The sequence below is a fragment of the Mesoplodon bidens genome, assembly GCF_964165515.1.
Source record: "Mesoplodon bidens genome assembly, chromosome: 6".
Lineage (NCBI taxonomy): Eukaryota > Metazoa > Chordata > Mammalia > Artiodactyla > Ziphiidae > Mesoplodon > Mesoplodon bidens.
The window spans coordinates 18,379,053-18,392,077 of record NC_138162.1 but is presented as its reverse complement, the minus strand read 5'-3'; the positions used below and the strand labels follow the sequence as shown (position 1 = coordinate 18,392,077).

The 13,025-nt window shown below is 40.4% G+C and overlaps 1 long non-coding RNA gene across 1 annotated transcript; it reads right to left on the bottom strand.

Annotated features, from left to right (window-relative positions):
• Positions 1–1,846: 1,846 nt before the first annotated feature.
• On the bottom strand, positions 1,847–12,394 carry LOC308619114. The gene is made up of 3 exons (XR_014016127.1): positions 11,454–12,394; positions 10,361–10,477; positions 1,847–3,205 (listed from the first exon to the last, which is right to left on the bottom strand). It is a non-coding gene; the product is annotated as an uncharacterized lncRNA (long non-coding RNA).
• Positions 12,395–13,025: the final 631 nt, after the last annotated feature.

Sequence of the window (13,025 nt, the reverse complement as noted above, 5' to 3'; positions counted from 1 at the left end):
CCTTTATGATGTTGAGGAAAGTTCCCTCTATGCCTACTTTCTGCAGGGTTTTTATCCTAAATGGGTGTTGAATTTTGTCGAAAGCTTTCTCTGCATCTATTAGCAGTGCAGGCTTTGAATCACACTGACCTGGGTCCAGATCCTAGCTTTGCCACTCACTAGTTTTTTGACCTTGGATGATTTTCTTAACCTTTTAGAGCCTGAGTTTCTACATACCTAAAATGACTATTGCAATAACTGTTCATTCCTCATAGAGGCATCATGACCATTAATTGCAATACCATAATACACAATGCTTAACCAAGTGCCTAGCACATTATAAGAGCTCAATAAATGTTCCATTATTATAATAATTATATAAGTATGTCCTAGTCCTAGAGAAGCCTTATATAAATAAGCTAGTGTCCTCAGTTCTACATCATTAGTTGAATCTTTGTGACAACATGGCTGTTTTCCCAGTCATGCAAGCCAGAAATGCTTATTCATAAACAAGGGGTCATCAAAGTTCTATCATGAGTCGGGCACTGTGCAAATTGTGTTTCAGATGCGTTTCTTCCTCCCAGGGTTCTTACCATTTGCAAAGTCATCTTGGACTTCTTCCTCTCTGATACCCTTCCCCCAGCCAACAAGTGACTAAATTCAATTGATTCTACTGCTTAAATACCTCTCCATCCCATCAGCTTCTCTCACTCCATCTCACTCTCACTCTCACTCATCCTCAATTCTAGTTTCATCATCTCTTGCCTGTATCACCACAGCAGCATCTTCACTATTTTTCTCGGTTCCAGCTTCACACTCCTGCCAGCTACTCTCCAGTCAGGCACAAATGTGTTGCTCAAATACAAACCTTATCCTGCTCAGAACAAAACTCAGACTCCTTGACATTTCATATGAGGTCTTACATCATTTGACTCCATTGGCCTCTAGCCTGATTTTTGGCTGCTTTCCTACATGAGCAGGCTCTGACCCAAGAAGCCACTTAAAATGACCCGAATATGCATTTGCTATTTCACGTTTTATGCTTCCAAGCCTTCCCACATACAGTTTCCTCGTTTCAGAAGGCCCTTCCTCTCTGCCTACTGGGAAAACTCACTCTTCAATATTTATTTCAAATGTCACCTCTACTGTGACCCATTCTCAGAGCATTGATCATTTCATCTTCCGAACTATCTCTATACCTTGAATCTACTACTCTTAGTTTCTCTTAATTATTCATTAGTTTTCAGGTCAGATGTCACCTCCTCAGAGAAGGCTTTCTTGACCACTCCCTACCCCCAAAGAACCCCAAAGCCATGAATTTCTACACCAAATTATTTCTCCTATGACTTCTTGCTATTTACAAATACAGTTCACTGAATCTTACGAACAAACTTTTGCAAAACAACCTCATAGTTGTAAAACTATAAAACAACAGTTTTTCTCATACTACAAATTAAGAAAAATGACATGTGTTTCGTTTTTCATGCAGAAACCAAACAAAATCTTTACCATCTCAAGGTAATGATGGACTAAAAGCAGGCAAACTATTCAGACCTTTAAATGCTCCACGTTTTATTCCTACATTAAGCCAGATCAGGAGAAAATCACATCCCTGGACTGTATTCTTTGGGTCCCCTAAAGAATTGTCTTTATGGAATTATGATTTAACACTGTTGTCAGCGTTCATCCATGCTGCTGCTATTATAAAAAACAGATGTTTGCAGCACATCTTTTGGACTCTTGATCAAAGTGCTACTGAGAACATCTTCCAATGTATTGCTCAGTGTCTTTTGTGACAAGTTCATCTCAGAAGTAAAACCCAGGACACTATATGTAACCTATGTTTTCTTCTATTAAATGCCAACAGATTGATACCCATCCTGTTTCTCTCTTTGCTTAGGCTTCCAGGAAACTCAATGCTCATTTTGACCCTCAATTGCTATAAGTTAACCAAGATTTTTTTAAAATATACTTTTATTTTCTCGTTCCATTACTAACTCCCCTGCCTCTTTTCCAGATTTTAAAATGTGACTTTTTCCAACTACTAGCAGGATTTATCGCCAAGAGAGGTGTGTGGTAGTAGAAAAAGCATGCATTTTAAAGTCACACAGTACTGAGTTTCAAGGTTGGCTCTGTTCGTTATTAGATGTATAACCTTAATTTCCCATATTCTCAGTTATCTCAACTTGAAAACCAAAACATAATGCCATCTAGGTGTGGTTATAAATATTATATGTGAAAATATATAATATAAGAATACTTACTGCAGTCCTTGAGATGTGAGTCTTTTCAATTATGTTTGTTGCCTTCTCAAATCCTATTGGAAAGTGGGGAATAAATGTACGGACAAATGATAAAAGGGAGAATAATAATGAAGGCAGCAAGATTGCCCACGATCAATTGTGTAACGGATGATAAGAACTTGATCTTGGATGACTTCATAGAGAAAATAAAATACTGGGCTTTAAAGGATGCAGAGGATTTACATACATGAAGACGACAAAGAGGATGTTCTGGATGGGTGAGACTTTGGTAGGAAAGAATGAATTGAAAAAAAACTAAAGCAGGCAGACCTGATAGTAAGTTTATGAACAAAAGCACCAGAGTAAGTACTACAATGAAAAGTTAAAAACTCAGAAAGTTTCTGTTTATACAGTTGAGACTCACTGAGCATAGAATGAAGAGTTAATTTCTTAGAATATTAAAGGGAAAAACAAGGGTGATAGTTGAAGCATTCCTCTCCCTCCTCAAAGGTTTAACAATTGAAGATACAGACGCTGGAAACAGAAGTAGCTCTAGGAGCCCCAGGATTATCCATTCACTCTTCAGAAGCCAAGGAACGGATTCACGGAATTAGAGAACAGGAGCTAGATTGGGTTCTCAGCGTCACCTAGGGCTGCACATCTGAAGAAGAGAAGAGAGAGGTCCAAAGTCTCAAAACAAGATAGGGGTAGAATGGGGACCAAAATTCAAGTTCCTGACTCCCAGTCCACCCTGGGACTCCTGCTTTGTCTGTACGCCAGGTCCTCTCCATCTCCAGGTCACCGCCATCTATCCTATCCCATCTGAGTATGTGAAAGGGAAGTTTGTTTAAGAAAAAAATATTTGTATCTTCTACCGCTTGAATCTTGATCCATATTAGTGACAAATTTTATGGTGATCTGTGAGGCCGAAGAGGTCTGCATCGTGTGTGGAACAGGCTTCTTGCTCATGTGTACGTCTGGATCTGAAATACCAGAAGAAAGGGTGTCTTCAGAGTCTGTTGTGCAGTTGCCAACTGAGTGTTTGAATTCAGATGGATCACATGCAACACTTCAAATGGTCTTCAGCTCAGTATCCAAACATTTGGTTTCTTATCTATGCTAATTCCAAATTTTCTAAAGCAGCTGAAAGTTTATTGTGGATAAGTTCATACATGCCTGAAAAAGACACAGCTGAAGTAGGTTTCACTTGTTGGGTGGGGCTGGGATTTGCCTTCCCAAATGTGTAAGAAAAATGTTTAAGTAGAATGAAGAGAAATAATTCCTGGAAATAGAATTTGTTTTTTAATCAAGAAAGAATATAAAGGTGATCTATTCTGGAGATGAACAGTAAATAGGTTGAGTAGTCAGCTGCTCTCTAGTGGAATGTGTTGAGGATCCTGAAGCTAAACTCTTGTAAATCACAAGAGATGATCACGTAGATTGGTGATGTCTGCCATGAGCTTGGAAGGTGTTGGTGGCAGCACACAGGTCAGACATAAGCCATCGATGATCTGATCTAATGCAGTCACTCTCTAAAGTCAGAAGGTAATGGTGACTAGGCAGGTGTCATCCAGGTGCACAACCTACATTTATGGGCTTCTCTTAACATGACTTTTTATCATGCTGGGATGACTTCAGACCTGTTATCTTCCAGTTGATAGAGAAGAGGCACACTACTGCCCATCAGTTTCTCCATGTGTTTTTTAACTTGAAGCAAAAACAAAACTATTAGTGAAATAAGGTCTCTTCCCATCCAAAAAAAAAAAAAAAAAAGGTCTCAGATGGGGCCCCTAGACCTCCATGTGGCCTTGTCATGGCATCTCAACTCTAGCTACTCCATTGGAAGAACGTTTGGATTCCTCATAGATGTCCTCAAGTTAGAAGGAAAAGCCCAGCCTTTCCTGCCTTTCTCTAATTAATGTTTGTCTGCAAAGAGAGTAAACAAGGCCCAGATTTTTATTCATCTGTGGGGTTGTGGGCAGCTGTTTTTTTTTTTTTTTCCCCCTTGAGCCTGCCTGGTTCTATATTACATAAAGGAGAATTTTAGAAAGAAGAGCCCTGCCTAAATGCAGGGAAGAATCAGCCAGGCTAAACATGCTTGTAGCATATGGGAAGAGACTCCAGCGACGTGAGCAGTGTTGGACAGATGTGCTGAGGAGGGTTGGTTAAGGAACAGAATCCTCTCCTCCACTTTTTAGTTCTTCCAGCTGATCCCGTCCAAACAAAGCCTTCTGAGTGTTTCAGAGCCACAGATGGACAGAAAGCTGCCCATACTTTCTGTCTCTCAGTCTCTTATCCCCTTTTTCTCCTTAGTAGGATTTGAACCAAATGGCTTTGAGCTTTCCCTCACTAATTCCCTAGACTTCTAGGGAAACATACAGCCCCACAAACATGTGTGGACAGAAATAAACATCTAATACAAAAAATATAAACAGCTGAGTTTCAACGCCAGTTTCTAGGATCCACTGTGTTTTCCAAGAAGGGGAGGCTAGTGTCACCTAGACCTGAACAGAAACACATCCTAAAGGTTTAGAAAATAAAATTCAAAGAGTAGAGAGTAAGCAGCCCAGGGATGTGCCAGATGGGTTGGACTTAATTTTAGAAGGTCTGAACACTAGCCCTGTCTGTCTGTCTCTGTCACTGTCGGTCTGTCTGTCTTTCTCTCTCTCTCTCACACACACACCCACACACACACGCGCGTGCGCACACAAACTGCATGTTCTTGGGAAAATTATTGTCTTTTCTGGGCCTGAGTTCCTCCTCTATAAATGTTCTCTGCCATCCAGCCCCTTTGTCCCATAATAGCACTTGTTCCTACAGAACTTTGTATTCAATTCAATTGCCTGATTGTTCCTGCTGCATTGGACTGTGATTATATGCTTGGTCTGCTAATGTGAGGTGAGAGAATCTGAGCTTTAGAGGCAGATGTGGCTTAAAATCCCCCTCAGATGTATGACCTTAAGCAAGCCATTTCTCCATGCTTAATTTTATAAAGGGAGGAAAACAAAACATGGTGATGATAATGTCTACTTACTAAGGTTCTTTTGAAGGCTAAAAGTTAGAGCACATTCTTGTAATGTCTTGCGATAGCCTATAATGGAAAATAATTTGAAAAAATATACCTATATAACTGAATCACCTTGCTGTATACCTGAAACTAACACAGTATTGTAAATCAACTCTGCTTCAATTTTTAAAAATCAGAGCACATATAAAAATGCCTACTTAGGTATACTCTTAAGATACAGTAAATCTTAGTTTCCTTACGTTTCCTTAATATGTAGCATAAGCCTGGCATATAGTGGGTATTCCAAAAATTCATTTTGGAAAGAAAAAAAGAGAGAGAGTGAAACAGAGCAAGAGAAAAGAGGGGGGAAGGGAGAGGGAGGGAAAGATAAAAGGAAGGAAGGAAGGGAAAGAGGGAGAGAGAAAGAAAAGAGGAAGAGAGGAAAGAAAGAAAAACAGGAAGGAAGAAATAAAGGTGGATAGGTAGAAGGGAAGAAGAAGTGATGGAGGAGGAAAGGAAATAGTGTTAGCCATGCCCTCTTCATCAGCCTGTTAGTTCCTAAGGGGCACCTGTGGCGTACTCATATCTTTACCCTCAATTCCGAGTATTGGCATTAGCATATCATAACTACTCAAGTAATGTGTGCTGGCCAGATTTTATTAATCTTTAAAATGAGGATAATGATACATGTCACACTTACAAGGCTTCTATAAGCATCGGATGAAATGTTGAGTGTGAAAATACTTCGTAAATATAGCAAAGGTGCTGATGATGGACCTCGGGTCTGGTCTAAGATGTTAAGCTTGTCCCAAGCCCCTATTTGCATAACCTAACAAACTGGGAACTGAGGAGACTACTTAGTAAAAGTAGGTACAGACATATGCAGACACATTTAATAATACTCTGTGTGTGGAAGGATGAGCAGAGGAGAGAGCTGAAAACTGGAGTATACAATCCAGTTGGACAATGGGTTTGCTGAGAAAGAATGCGTTATAAAAGAAGGAGCTTGGGGAGTAAAAGGTGGGTAGAATGGGAAGAGCTGTCTAAATAAGCTCTTTATCAGTTAGGAACCCAAGCAGCCCTACTGTGGGACTTCACCAAGTGAAGGAAGAAAAAATCTCCTCCCTTAGCAGGAAAATGATGAGTTGCCACATAGGATTGGGGGCATGGTATACCAGATGACTAAGTGTTGTCTGTGGCAGAGAAGATGTCCAGGTAGACAGCTTTGTGCAAACTCCACAGTGCAGAGGCTAGAGACAATGATTTATCACAGTTTTTTATGGTAGGTACCAGTGGTTCATGGTAGGGAGCCAACGCTGATTAATAGACATATAAGACAACCCTCGAAGAAGTCAAAAATTATTGTGGTGGGGAAGAGAGTACAGAGGAAAATGGCAGAAGAGACCAATATTGTTTTCTGATAAGCTTTGTTGGACTGGAAGCCAGATTTAATGTAATTATGTCTTTTCCACTCTGAAGATTCTAAAGAATAGGGACTTTAGGTTACGTAAAGTAGCATGGTACATAAACAGGATTGCTGGACTGGATATTCTAAGTTCACTGACCCAGAGTTTATATTCTTTTCTGGGTATAGGAGCCATACATAAAATTTCATATCTCAGCCAGACCAGCTATTTTCTTATTGGAGTGAGTAAAGAATTGTGGATATAGAGAACCAAATCTTAAAATGGAATAGAAATTGTAGTGGGGCTGAAGGAGGATTCCCTTCCTAGGAAGGCAGTATATTCTTTATGGAACATGGATCCCAGAGCATTTTTCCATTCATAGGTGGCATTTGCTCAGATCAAGAAATATAGACCATTAATATATAGTTGTATAGGCATTGTACAGTGTGTATTTCCCCAGCAGGGAATTAAGAATGAGTTTCCTCTTCCTCAACTGTTCTTCCAGAACCAGGATGACTTCAGGAATTGCTTCTCATAAGAGATAATGCTTTTCTAGGTGCTGCTTACACTCTGTGAAATCCAGCCAAAGGTGTGTTGCGGGGAGGAGGGGAATCTCCTACTGGTCAAGAGGATAATTCCTGGAACATACACACCTGGACCTCAGGCAAACCTGGGGTCACTTTAGGCAACAGATACTCTTTTCTGAAATGAAGGACATATATACACTACCAAACGTAAAATAGATAGCTAGTGGGAAGCAGCCGCATAGCACAGGGAGATCAGCTCTGTGCTTTGTGACCACTTAGAGGGGTGGGATAGGGAGGGTGGGAGGGAGGGAGACACAAGAGGGAAGAGATATGGGGACACATGTATATGTATAGCTGATTCACTTTGTTATAAAGCAGAAACTAACACACCATTGTAAAGCAGTTATACTCCAATAAAGATGTTAAAAAAATAAATAAAATAAAATGAAGGTGGCCGTAGCTTTCTCAACAAGGAGGCATTAAGATGTGAAATAAAAAATGAAAAATAATTAGACCAGTACTTAGCCAGAGTAAGTAGTCAATAAATTGTCAACATCAATACTATTGTTATTAGACTGGCTATTGCCTACAACGTTAGGATAGAAATTTGACAGGAGGACCTTGGGGTAATCCCATCCTGCTGGAGGATGTCTCCATTCAATTCACTAAAATTTCTGAGCTCTTAATATTGGCAAGGCATTATAAGGGTTATAAGGATTACTGAGACTTTCCAGTTTTTTTCAGTCACAGAAGATCAAAATTCATGAGATGCCAGTTAACAAAACCATCCGTGAGACGGAGCAAAGAGTCATTACACCCATTAATTGTTAAAAGCCGTTGTGGCCTTTCAAAGGAGGGGATTATTTTACCTAAGGGGAGGGTCAGAGCAGACTTCATGAATGGGAGGTTTTCAGCAGCCTTGGAAGAATGCATGGGCTATGGACACACACACATATGAATGAAGGAAGATGGATATTTTAGTGTGAGGAAGAAGGAAGTGCAGAGGAACATATGGACTCGTTACATGTGACAAGAGGACTGAGAAATGAGGCTGAGAATGTAGGCTAGGAGCACACGCAGAAGGTCTTCAGAAATTCTTAATTTTATAGGCAGTGGGGAAGCATCACATGCCTTTTCTGAATGGACTGTAAATTCGGTACGGATAGGATATTTAGTTTTGTGTCTGAATTTCTCATGATCTTAATGGAATGACTGGCAAATAGCACTCAATTATTGTTTAAGTGAAGAGTGGGTGGATGGGTGGATAGAGGAACAGATGAATTAAATAGCAGTTCTGGAAGAGGTGCACCCAGCTGCCTTGTACTCATCTGCTTGTTTATTCATTCATTCATTCCTTCAGTATTTAGTCCATATTAAATAAACAGATGTTTCAGAAGCTGTGCTGCCTGCTGTTTGTGCCTTGAACCTGACAGCAATTCTCCTCTCGACATAAGCCCAGGGAAGACCATCTTGCCTACCCCGTGGAGAGAGTAACTTTTAATGTAGGACACCCTACATATTGGAAGCCAGATATTTTTTTTTTCCTTAGTCATTTTTGTTGAATCACTGAGTTGATTTTAATAAGGAGGACAATTCTTTAAAGCTTTGGATCCCCCCCAAAGCCAATTTTTATGTTTCCCCAAGCACTGCAGTTGAGGCTGCTCTGCCTGGCTATTAATACTCTAATGGAACTGCGTGCCCTCTTACAGAGGGGAAATCAGACATTGTGCTGAGCTGATTAGAAGTGATGGCATGGAGCTTCTTCCTGAGAACGGAAGTCCTGTAACCTCAAATACCAAGGACTATAAATCTCAGCAATATATAATGATAATTGGTTTGAAAGGCCTAATCGACACAGAGAACGGAAGCCAAGAGCAGAATGCTCAAAACTGGAAGCACCGGGCCTCCGCCTCCTTCCAGAAGGAGATGTGTCATTTTCTCCCTCAGTGCTGGGAACAGCAGTAAAGGATTTAAAAAGCTGACCTTCACTAAAGGCCAAACTGGAGGCCCTGCCTGATGGTTAGTAGGGTCTAAAATAGAAGTCTATCTGCAACACATTAAGCTGGGAAGCTGGTAAAAATCTAGATTCCTAGTTGTGATTTCAGACATAGTGAATCAGAATCTCTGAATTTGAGCCTAGAGCTTAGTATTTTTAACAAGTTCCTAACTGACTCTTATGCACAGTGATATTTGAAGACCACTGCTGCAAATTTCAATCTCCGTCTAGTACTCTGTGAGATCTTCCTCAGTTCCCTGCTTCTATGTGATAGTGGAAACACCTCTGACCTTGGGTTTAACAAACCCATGTTCGAGGGGCTTTCAGCAAGCTCTGAATTCTTTCTCCAAACCCCTTTCTCCTGATTTGCAAAATGAACAAAACAAAGTCTACCAGGCTATGTTCTTATAAGATCCTGAACAATTAGGCAGAATATGAAAACATGAGGACCTGGTGAAGAACCAATACTATTGGTCATGGACTTGAAACGTGCATAACTTTGGAGAATGTAAAAGAAGGATTGGGTATTATCTGTGCCTCAATTTGAGACTCACAAAGTCAAACCTTTTTGAGCTCAAAGGCAGGTTGACTGAGATACAAAGCATTGGGCAGACCTGGACTTGACTCTCAGCCACATTGCTTTTTAGCTACAGAGGCTTAGGCAAGTCACTTAGCCTCCCTCAGCCTCGAATTTGTCATCTGTGAAATGGGCATAAACCATCTGCCTCTTGTGGTTACTGTATTAGAGATACTTATGTAATGTATTTGGCACGTATGAATACTAATACATGAAATCAATGATGATGACACAAGCTGGCTTGAAGTGGAACTGCTAAAGCCTCTCATAACCTTCCTTAGTCACGCCCCCATTATTTGATGTTGGACAACTGACATTTTCTCTATCATGTGTAATATGTCATGCAAGTTTCAGGTTCCTAAGTTACCCCTTTCTAAACAGATAGTTACTTAAGTGCCCCCACCCCAAATAAACTATGGAGTCCTCACTCCATAACTATTTACCTGTTTAACATTTATGTAACTTTGAGGAGGTCACTTAGCCTCTCTAAGCATCACTTTCCTCCTCTGCACAATGGCCATACTAACTGTACCTTTATTAGAATAAGTGATGCTAACTGTTGTAACAGATAAACCTTGAAATCCTAGTGCATCCTTATTAAAGTGAAAGATTATTGTCTACTCACATCTTAGTCAAGTAAGAATTAGCCAGGTTTGGGAGATTTTTATCCATGCAGATTTTCAGGGACTCAGTCTCCTTCCACTTTGTGGCTCCCATCTTTAACACGTTGTTGTCAAGGTCACTGCAGAAAGAGAAGGGAGACCAGGGAGACAGAATGCCAGACACTCAAGCGCCTCAATGCAAAAGTGACACATCTCTTCTGCTCATGATTCACTGACCAGAGCTGCTCACTCTGCTCCATGTAGATGCAACAGGGGCTTGAATAAAGTCCCTGGCAAGCACTCACTTCCTACCACCAACTTTACATTATGAAAGGAGAGTGCAAATCTCTGTCTCAGCCACCATTACTTAGTCATAAAGTTGCTGTGAAGATTAAATGAGAAAATGCACATCGAATGCTTAGTGCAGAGCCTGGTACATAGCATCTGATCAATAAATGTTAACTGAAGCCATGCTTCTTAACGCCACAAGGTTAATTTCATTCTTTGTAAACACTAGTGGAATCCTTTGGATGCTAATGACTTATTTAAATACCAGATTGGCTATCTTGATGATCTATCCTGATTTTAGTCTGATTTTCATTCATTCATTCAACTCACTTGTTGAATGACTACTGAGTACCAGCAGTGAACCACACTCTCCCTTTGCCCAAGCATTACGTGGAATGGTGGAGAGAAAGGACATGAACACTATGCAAACAATTACATACATGGTTATTTAAATTGTAATTGTGATACGTTACATGACAGAGAAGTACAGAGTACTAAAAAAGTGCATACCTAGAGGACAAGCCTAGGCTGTAGGCTAAGCAAGGCTTCTCTGAGACCTACAGAATGAATGGTAATTGGCCAAATGAATAAATGGAGGAGAGATTTTAAGCAGGGGGAACAGACATGAGCCTCGTCCTTCGGATCTCACTCCCTCAGTCCTGGGGATCATTCAGCTCTGATAGCAGACCTGATGGAATGTTCCAAAGAATCATCAGTTTAAAAATACAAATAAATAAAAGCATCCTGGTAAGTTTGTCCACAAAGTACATTAGCAATTTACAAAGAATACACAACATCCAAACACTTTAGCAGCTCCAAGGAACTTACAAATGTTTTTATGCAGTTACAAACGTCCTTTTCTCTTCTTTGAAATCTTCAACAAGTCTTCCTGTACATCGCTTTTCTCAGCTTGATTCCAGTCACTGCATGTGTTCAAAATAGAAATATTTTTGTGATTTGTCCTGCTCTTCTTGGCTGTATAGCCACTCCTCACCAGTTCTTCCAACACCCCTCAAAATGCAGAAATATCTTATATAAGATGTTCTTCTCACAGAATACTAATAATAAATAAGAAGTCAGGAGGAAACGTCTGAAGGTGATAGATAGGTTTACGGCTTAGATTGTGTTAATGGTTTCATGGGTGTATACTTAGCTCCAAACGTATCAAGTTGTATACATTAATTATGTACAGCTTTTCGTATGTCAAAAATAATAACTTTAAAAAGTGAAGTAAAAATGCAAAAATAGTGTGCACATGTGGATGCCTAAGCACACACACATACACACAGGCATACACAGAGTAGGGGAGTATTACTGGGGGTGATGGAGAGTTCTACAAAGTAGACCTAAGGATTTTATGTCCTGGCTCTGCCATTTGCTTGTTGTGTGATCCAAACTCATTAACACTGCATTCAAAGCCCCTCGTGGTACCAACATCTGAGGGCTCAGCACCTTCCACCATTCTTCCCTGCATGTGCCCTCAGTTACAACCAGAGCAAGCATCTCAGGTCCCTGATGGATCTTGTGCATCCACTGTTTTATACACGATGTGAGCATATGCCACCTGAGAGGCTCTCCATAAGCACAGCCTCTGTCTCCACCCTCTTCCCCACACACTCCTGCTCAGTATTAACATGGATTTCAATCTCTGTCATTTAACTTTTATCTTGTATTTGCCGTATTCCCTGTGTTCCTATTGCTGTGCTTAAGCCACTGGTAGCAGTTGTTGAGATATTTTCTAATTATTTGTGTGCCTTCCTCTCTCACAAATCCATGTTAAGTTCCCTGGCAGGGGTCGATTGTGTGTGTGTGTGTGTGTGTGTGTGTCCCCAACACCTAGTGCAGTGGATTTCAATCTCTATCATTTAACTTTTATCTTGTATTTGCCTTATTCCCTGTGTTCCTATTGCTGTGCTTAAGCCACTGGTAGCAGTTGTTGAGATATTTTCTAATTATTTGTGTGCCTTCCTCTCTCACAAATCCATGTAAGTTCCCTGGCAGGCGTCGATTGTGTGTGTGTGTGTGTGTGTTTCCCCAACACCTAGTGCAGTGTCTGTTTGCACATAATGGGCATTTAATGCATGTTTGTTCATTACATGCCTTTTCTAATCATTTGTCCTCTCTGAGCCTCAGAGTTTTCACCTGTGGAAATGAAAAATGATACCCTACTTAGTTCATCCATCCTCCTATTAAATGAGAACAGGCATGTACGGTGCTTAGCAAAGAGTCTGCCATAAAGTCTGTGGGAGTGATTGGTTAACAAACATTTGAGTGCCTACTGTGTCCTAGATCAGAAGCGTAAACCTTCTTTGCCGATGATTAAGCACTCTACAAAAAGAGGCATATATTTAATAATCATAATGAGATTATTACAACATCAAGACAAATATGTGCCTACGT